Source organism: Triticum urartu, chromosome 3 (genome assembly GCF_003073215.2).
Source record: "Triticum urartu cultivar G1812 chromosome 3, Tu2.1, whole genome shotgun sequence".
In the NCBI taxonomy this organism is placed as follows: Eukaryota; Viridiplantae; Streptophyta; class Magnoliopsida; order Poales; family Poaceae; genus Triticum; species Triticum urartu.
In genome coordinates, this window is record NC_053024.1 from 1,417,730 (window position 1) to 1,426,933 (window position 9,204).

General features: G+C 41.0%; 1 long non-coding RNA gene across 4 annotated transcripts; it reads left to right on the plus strand.

The window, feature by feature from the left end:
* The first annotated feature begins 389 nt into the window (after nucleotides 1-389).
* On the plus strand, nucleotides 390-6,364 carry LOC125542241. Of its 4 annotated transcripts, none has more exons than XR_007297826.1 (7): nucleotides 390-499; nucleotides 997-1,131; nucleotides 1,196-1,318; nucleotides 3,909-3,991; nucleotides 4,071-4,253; nucleotides 4,369-4,423; nucleotides 4,567-6,364. It is a non-coding gene; the product is annotated as an uncharacterized LOC125542241 (long non-coding RNA). The 4 variants fall into 4 exon arrangements; XR_007297824.1 differs by having other exon boundaries at nucleotides 396-1,131; nucleotides 4,567-4,877; nucleotides 5,844-6,364; XR_007297823.1 differs by having other exon boundaries at nucleotides 396-1,131.
* The last annotated feature ends 2,840 nt before the right edge of the window (nucleotides 6,365-9,204 follow it).

The following is a 9,204-nucleotide window of genomic DNA, read 5'->3' on the forward strand; positions in this document are numbered from 1 at the left end:
ACCTATGTTGATTGTTTAATATAATACACACCTTTTTCAAAAAAAATAAGCTCGGTCAGGTTCAGCTCAAGTACATCGTGAAATACATCCGTGGAGTGCGTGAAGCCAACACCGCTCATACGCCGAGTAAAACACCTCTGCAGTAAAATGTTAGAACCTGGCATTGGCATATGCTCAGACTTCAGAAAACAAACATCAGTTCAGTCTGAGACATTCTCAACAAATGGTAAAACGTGACAGCCGCCACGCATGTATAGCTGCTACCCTTTTTTTTTTCTAAAAAGCATAGCAAACAAATCACACATGCACCAGGTCAGCTGCATCTGTGAGGCTGGTCGTAATGGTAGTATCATAGCTAGTATCATGCATGCCAACTAGACTATTTTGCTGAGGAGGAGGAGGCTCTCATGTCTTCCTAGATGCATCGATCAGGGGCAAAGCCCCCGACTTTCTTCCATCTCCAGACTCCAGGCCTAATTAAGGCCTCGCCGATGAGCAGGTAACTAATCGCTTACATCCATCCCCTTTTATATCTCTCAAATTAACCTCACCGTGTTGTTGATTTTGCTTCACGCGTGTGTGTCTGTTTCCACTCAAGTTCCGCTACACGGCAAAATCTCAGATCTTACATGATTCGCCGACTATTTTTGTCATGCTTTCTGTAGTTATATTCATAGATAAATAAATTTTTGTATTGCTTGCATCCCCAATGATGCATGCTTATTGATTTGTTCTTCTGGATTTCCTACATCAGTGCAAGAAGCATAGATGCATGGTTATGATACTAGGAGGGTTTGGGCTCTGAATTTCATTTGACATGCACTATATCCTAACAGGAAAAATGATTATATCAAATATGTCGTCAAGCAGTTCTTGAGGACCGGAGATTTTATCTATTTCTTTATGTTTTAAAGTTTACTTCCATATGTCCAAGCATATGCCGTCTCACCATCATGTCTTGGCTTTACCACAAGTTTTTCTTCTTCTTTATTTCAGTTTCTTTCAAGAATCAAGATTACCAAGCACAATGCAAGTCAGTATACAAAATAATTATGTTTCAACTCATGTACGCCTAAAGTGTTGCCTGCATGTTGTCATGAAAATAGTAGCTACACGGATCATCAGATTAAGGTAAATACATATCTCAATACATCATTTGCTCATTATATATAATTTCTAATTGTTGCTTTGTTAGGAGTAGGAAATAGTAATGCAGAAGTGTCCTACTTCTACTACCCACGAAGGCGAGACGTTGCTGCGGCGTCATGCCCCGTCGCCGTGACGGCCCTGCGCGCCGACAAGATGGAGTTCGACTAAGGTACTAGCTTCTTACAGATCTCACTCGTCGATTGATTTGATTTGCCGCATTGGGTGATATTTTGGTCTGTAATTTGGGTTTGTAGTCGATGAAATTGCACAACTATAGAAGCTGAATTCGTTGTTATTATTATGACGAGGAATCATGAAACAAGTTGTTTTTCTCGTTGATAATGCCCTGCAATTAGCTTCTCTAAATTGCAAACATGTTCCGAATTCAGCAGCTGCAGTCCAGAACGGCAGAAACCCAAGAATAGATTGAAATATATGTATATATATGAATAGGTTCTGTAGGCGCAGGCACTACAAAATCGAGCAGCTCTCATGTAATATACAGAAAACTTGCACTAATTTGCACCTGCGGTTAAACATTCAGGTAATAAATACACCTGTCGAAAATTTCCCCAATTCAGAGCCTTGTATCATGATAAAACATATCCTGTTTTGAAACTTGAGTGGTCAGTGGTTTAAGTTGGAGTGCACTTGGCCTGGACATGGGAGGATAACATTATTTTAACTGGCTTACCCCTGCTCCATGAAAAAGTGCTATGAGATGAGGTGAGAGGTACATGTTCAGACTCAAAGTTCAAATAAAGTGCCAATGTTACAAGGGAACAGTTTAGCAGAATAAAACATGACAGTATTAATCTATCATTCATTGGCATATAATACCCAGAAAGGGAACCCCAGGTTAAAAAAGATTGTATTACTTCCAAGGACCTAAGTTGCAGAACAAGGAAATTGCGAGCCAAAGTGTAAAGCCACTTAGAATTTTTTTTTTGAAGCACATCCTATTAAACCAATGTGAAATAGGTACAGAAAATACACTTCTTTCGAAAGCAGAGGTAGCATCCATGAAATAAGAAAAGTGCAAAGCAACACCTGCATCATTAGTAAACAATGAAATCAAAAAACTATAAGATTTTGCCCCTCATAGACTTATCAATGTATAGAGAGTAATGTAATGCATAATAAAAAAAAATGTAGATATGCAATGCGGGTAAAGGTATTAAAGATGTACGGCAATTTGCCGTATTTTAATAGAATTGAAAATAGTGTGGAAATCTTCTACGGGGCTAAATGCGCACCACACCAAACACTATTAACTCTACACCAAGTCTAGCATCGAACCACACCACTAAAGGGCGGAACCATCGTCTCGTGAACCGTCTCCTCCATTGTTGTCTCCTGTCTCCATCGTCTCCTCTGAGGTCGAGATCTTCTAAATCGTCTGCTGGTTTGGCCTTCCGCACTTTCAACTCGTTGTGACGTGAATCTATCAGGGCAGTAGAAAGCCATTTTCTAAACTATCGACTGTCATGCTGCGTAGTGCGAGGTAGACGTTAGGACCGTTTTGTAGTTGTATATGTGAAAGTAAGGTAGATGGGGAAGATGTAGGTACCTGGTCGAATATCGTCATCAGTCTTCCTCCAGTCCAATGTTGGATGTACTTCAACATCCATAGAGCACAGGAACAACCATCTGATTGTTGTGACACTTCATAATCAATGATAGGCCATGAACTCACGGCAATGTCCGGCCATCTACTTCTTTGCATGACATTTTCCATCACCGCTCTTGATTTTGAAGTGCAAGGAAGTAGATGGCCGGACATTGCCGTGAGTTCGTGGCTTATCATTGATTATGAAGTGCCACAACAATTAGATGATTGTTCCTGTTCTCTATAGATATTGAAATACATCCAACATTGGACTGGAGTAAGACTAATGGCGATATTCGACCAGGTACCTACATCTTCCCCATCTGACTTTCACATATACAACTACAAAACTTTCCTAACATCTAACTCGTACTAAGCATCATGACATTCGACGGTTCAGGAAATGCCTTGCTACTTCCCTAATAAATTCACCTAACAACGAGTTGAAACTGAGGAATGCCAAACCAACAGACGATTTAGAAGACCTGGACCTCGAAGGAGACGACGGAAACAACAACGGAGGAGACGGTTCAAGAGACGATAGTTCCGCACTCTAGTGGTGTGATTCGATGCTAGACTTGATGTAGAGTTAATAGGGTTGAGTGTGCTGTGGTTTTAGCCCCGTAGAAGATTTCCATGCTGTTTTCAATTCTATTAAAGCGTCCCCAACTTGTATAAAACATTTTTTTGATTGTTCTACTTTATATGTACGGTAAATTGTCGTACATCTTTACTACCATTACCCGCATTGCATATCTACATATATTTTTAATTATGCAGTCCATTGCTTTCTACACAGAGATAAGTCTATGAGTGACAAAATCTTGTAGTCTTTTGATTTCATTGTTTACAAATGATGCAGGGGTTGCTTTGCACTTTTCTTATTTCATGGATGCTACCTCTGCTTTCGAAAGAAGTGTATTTTCTATACCTATTTCCGTTTGGTTTAATACGATGTGCTTCAAAAAAATGAAGTTTCTAAGTGGCTTTATACTTTGGGTCAGTATATACTAATATACAGGGCCAATATTATATTTGCGACCCATTTTTCTGGAAAAAAATAGTTCAGTGGTAACATTCTTAAATTCCCAAGCGGTGTTGTTTTCCCTGACGCTGCCTGCCTCATATATCTTGGTTTCTTCCGAAGCAGTAAACTTGGTTAATGAAGGGGCTTGACGACTGAGGTCTAAATATAAATGACATCAAGTACTTATTTCTCCTTGTGCATGGCAAGTGAGTATTTTGTTAAGAAACTAACTTTGATAAAATTTACTATCATGTATTACAACAATGACCAGTTGACCTCTGCCAGTTAGCATTTTGAGAACACTATCCTGCCGATCAAGTTCTTCTCTTATGCCCAATTGATCAGTTCTCACTGGAGCCTGGCCACCATATACATGCCTGAAGGTGCAGAAAGTGAGACTACCACTGTATTCCTTATGGATTCACTGAATTTGCATGATCCAAAAGCTACTTTTGATCACACTCAAAGGTAACTATTCCCAAGAGTCAGGAACATTTAGCATCTGCACATGTTTTGCGGGCTAAGTGAAAATAAATTTGAACCTTTCTGTGATACACTGTGAAACCTAGTATATTATTGACAGATTCTTAAGAGAAATGCTGGATATCCACAGTGCAATCATGATGAAAGAAGTTGAGGTAAATACTTCCATTCAGCTTTCTCAATAGAATGGGCTGTTCTCCTGCCTTGCATTTGGAAATTCAAAATTATATGATTGGTGGTTCGTTGTTGTTCAGTTTGATATTGTTATTAGCCTTACGGTCTTACCTTTTACTATCAGGTTCTACATCAGGGAGACAATGTGGACTGTGCTCTTTTTAGTTTGTATAATATTCAGAAAATCATTACACAAGTCAGAGATGAGCTTCTGCTGGAAGAAATTATTCAGGTTTTGTCTGCTAGACCATTTTCTGGCCCATAGAAATATGTTCTATTCTTTACAAACCACAACCCAGTGCTTGCTTGAAGCACAACCTGCAAAAGAGCAGGACAACCACACTGAGAGAGTGCCCTTGGTGTCCTTTCCTTGTCGGTTTCATCAAAGTGCTTTACAACACGATATCCTTGTTTGCAGCTCACAAACGTCCTCCGGTATGTATTTTCCTTGTTTCCCCTTATGTTTCAGATCGCCCTTTCTAACACCAAATCCTTTGTTCTTCGCATACCCTAAGTAGAACTCGTACGCTTTGTTCTCACTTTTAAATGTCTGCTTGACCATCGAATCGTACTCCATCAATTCATCTATCAAGATGCCTTCACCAGCCATGCCGTTATCATCTGTAACTGATAACGGCAAAAGAAACAGCAAAACATGTTACATATTTACATGAAAGAAGATACGCTGGAACTAAAACATATTAATTATAAATTGTAAACGATTATCATCTGTAACTGAACTAAGAATCTCTGACATCCTTACTAATTTTCTGAGAGGCCTACAATCCTACTGGGCATAGTAATTTAACCCATCATTTTCATGTTCTGAGAAATCATGGTTTTCAAACAACCGTATTAAGTTCTTGTAAGAAGTAACACGTATTCCACAATATCAAACTCATATCTGAGGTGATGGCAAAGCATTTTAGTCACAGTACAAACCCTTGGATGCCAGCATAATTTATTGTATGTTCTCACACACACTACTATTCATAGGTAGGAAAAATGAGAAGATCTGAAACCTCTTTTTTACATCATTATACGATATGTGTCATTACATGATCTGTGTATTACAGTACTATTCTGTTGGCATTTACATCATCACATGATCTGTGTCGGTACCAGTTAAGCGAACAGATGTGCGAAAGCAATACTTTTTGTATCCAAATCCAAAATTTTCTAGTAGCAGTTAGCCTAAAGGAGATTTCAAATAATTTTACCTTGTGCACCTGTGTTGTTATGCCTATTTGATCAAGTCAATTTTATTTCCCATTGCTGGATGTATGTAAGGTGGTCAAGCTTAATTGAGTGAGAAGCTTAATTCAACCGTTTCTACAAAAATCATGTACTGCAGGTAATACTATATAGTATATGTTGATCACTAGTTCACTACTACCTCAGGAACAAACAACAGACAACAGAGAAGCTCGAGATAGCAGAAACTTAGATTGGAAAAGTTTAGCAAGTCTGATTTGATTCCTCTGTCGTCAAACTGCGCTAATGCAGGAGTGCAAGGCATACTTCTTCAAAGCAAAATGGCCCTCTTCTCTGCTCGCAACTAAAAAGTGCAAAATGTGTTGCTGCTTTGTGCACAACAGCTTTTGGTCCCCCACCCCCCTCCCCTCTTTCTCTTTGGCAGAGCATCAATCAACGTATGTATGCTGCTGCTTTGTTTTTTTCTTTTTTTTTTCTGTTCCAAAGGTGATTGAGATGTAGCTCCTCTTACAAGCTTGATATTTTGCTTTTCCAACACTACAGATTTCCATGTTGTTTTGTGCTGTTAGAGATAACTTCTGTACAGCAAGGTCTACTAAGTTTAGCAGAACTCCCTCGGTCCAAAATACTCAACATGTATTTTGACTGTCCAAGTTCAATCTTTGAATACATTCAGACCAGGTTTTGCCTTTTTGAACTTCTGAACGCACTCCTGATTATTTGTAAACTATGAAAGCAAAGGTTTTTAGTTTTTCCAAGTAATCCAACAATTCCAAAGAGCATGAATGCAAAGCTTCCAGAATCCACTATTTCCGAACATTTCACATCCAGCCAAAAAATGAGGATGTTACTGTTATCTCCTCGATAACCATGATAACCATCTGGACATGCACATGTTTATCTAAGGGAACAGTGAAGAATGTACATGGCTACACAACTGGAAGCATATGGGATATCCGTGTGATGCCGCATTCAGAAATATATTCATCAGTTTAACAGTAGAATCAGCTTACCGTTCAGATGCAGCAATATATAAGCTCGGTCAGGTTCAGCTCAAGCACATCGTGAAATACATCCATGGAGTGCATGAAGCCACCACCGCTCATACACCGAATAGAACACCTCTGCAGCAAACTGTTAGAACCTGGCATTGACATATGCTCAAACTTCAGAACATAGACATCACAGTTCAGTCTGATACATTCTCAACACATGGTAAAACGTGACAGCCGCCTTAGACGAACAAAGTTTTTTGAAAAAGAGGGGGGAGGGAGTAGGGTGGAGTTGACCCTCGTCGTCGCTGCTGTCGGCCAAAGGTTTCCCACGGACAAGCTGCCGCCCTGGCACCAATCAAGCCCGCCTTCAACACTTCCGAGCACGGACGCCGGAGATCTGGACCACCCGATGGGGAGAGCCGCGTGCTAGGTTGGTCCATCCCAGATCTAATGAGAGGGGCATGGGGAACCGCCTCACGCCAGGAACGCTGTCCACCGGTACCCTGCTGCCCAAGCAGCCAAGGAAGTCTGGCTTACCGTGCCGACGAACGCCCACCACCGGCAGATGGACGCCGTCCTCAGCAATGGAGGCCACCACCTCAGATCCAGGCCCTCACCCAGGCATGGGATCAGCCGAAGGCCTCGCCGCCCCCTTCATTGGCGGGTGCATGGCAAGCCGGCGACCCCCTCCAGAGGCGACAAAGGAGAGAACGAGGGAAGGAGGAGCCGCCGGAGGGCAAGGTTTCGGCGGCTCCTGAGTCGCCCGTGATGGAGCGATGCGGGGGCGACACGAGGTACCTTAGATCTGTTATAAGTTGGGTAAAGAATCTCTTTGTTTCTTGAAAAGCATATCAAACTAACAAACAAACCACTTGCTTTACTTCAAAAGCATAATAACAAACAGATTCTCAGGTCAGCTGCATCTGTGATATTACATCACTTGCTTTACTTCAAAAGCATAATAACAAACAAACCACACTGTTTTTTATTATTTTTAGGGGGGAAAACTCATATACCGAGGAAACTGTTGGAACCTAGCATGAGTTCTTCATATACAAAGTGTTGCATATTGTTAAACTAAATTGTACTTTATATTATTGGCAAGTTAGATTAATACATCGGCATTCAGATTATCACAAACTTTTATGAAATACAAAGCACTTGATGGATTCACAATCTGTTGGTGAGGTTTATAAAAAAATGAATTAACACCCCAAACTGCTACCTAATTTTTTTATTTTTTGACGGGCAATGGCAGGTGCTCTGCCTTTTCATTTAGTAGAGGGAAAAGCTGTACATAGTAACAACTGCTACCTAAAATAAGCATAGAGTTCACAAAGAGCCAAGCAATTGCAACAACCAGCACAGATAGCTGCTGCTTTTTCATTTTTTTCGTAAGTATAGCAAACAGACACACAAGCAGCTAGCAGGTCAATGCATACACAAGCACACACACAACCAGGCAAGCTGTTTCTTGGTTCAGATACATGGCAAACACTCTCAAACAATTCACACTCACAAGCAGCTAGCCTTGTAGATACACGCAGGCACAGATAGACATAGGCAGCTGTGACAATTCCACACACACACACACGCATAGCAGGCGTCCACAGCAAGCCGCTCCAATTTCAAACCACGTGCACACACACCGTCCAGGTCTGTGTAGGCACACACACCGTCCACAGCAAGTCTCTTGTTTGAAATCCACGATATAATAAACGGTGAGAGCCACCATAAGCTCGCACCTAATAAGGACAATACCAATCCAAGAAGGCACACAAAGCAAACCAAACGCATGATCCAGCAACGTCCATCACTTTCATGTAGCAACGGAGCGCACAGCAGAGTGTAGAGTTCACCTAGGCGATGTGAGAGACATGGAGAAACAAGATGGTCAATAACTGAATGCAATCAGGAGCAGTGGCAAATGGACTCGGATAAGATTTCATTCTAGTATGTGTAGCGTAGGTCCAGCACCCATAGGCTATACAGACATAACCACTCTGTACTATGTTCTCCTTCAATTGTTTTGTCATCTGTACAAGGAATTTTAAGCCATGACACTTCAGGAAAGAAGGTGAAGCAAAATTGAACGCACACCAATAGAGTATCAGCACACCAAGCTTGCTGCAATAATCAAAAAATCCAGCTGGTAAAGCTGTTGGGGGATTAGATATTTCAAAGGCCAAGAAGAAAGATGACGCCTCTGCCGGTATTGCTTTCATCCCATGTACTTCAGCATCTCTCGACGCAACCGAAATCCAACGATATGGGCCTTCATCATAGAGATCGTCATCCTTAATTGCCAGAAAAGGAGACTCTGGATGTTTCATGCACATTTTAAGAACATGATCGAGCAGAGAAGTGTCACACTTCCAATTTATCTCTAGATGCAATGCATTACTAATATCCGTTGCTCTGTCCCTTTGGATGATCCCATCGCATATCCAATAGTTAGAAGCATGAGAAACCCAATCAAATTTACTAACAGTGTGGAAATTATAGTGCAGGAATAACTCATAGAGACAGCAATCTGCAACAATTGTTGGGTT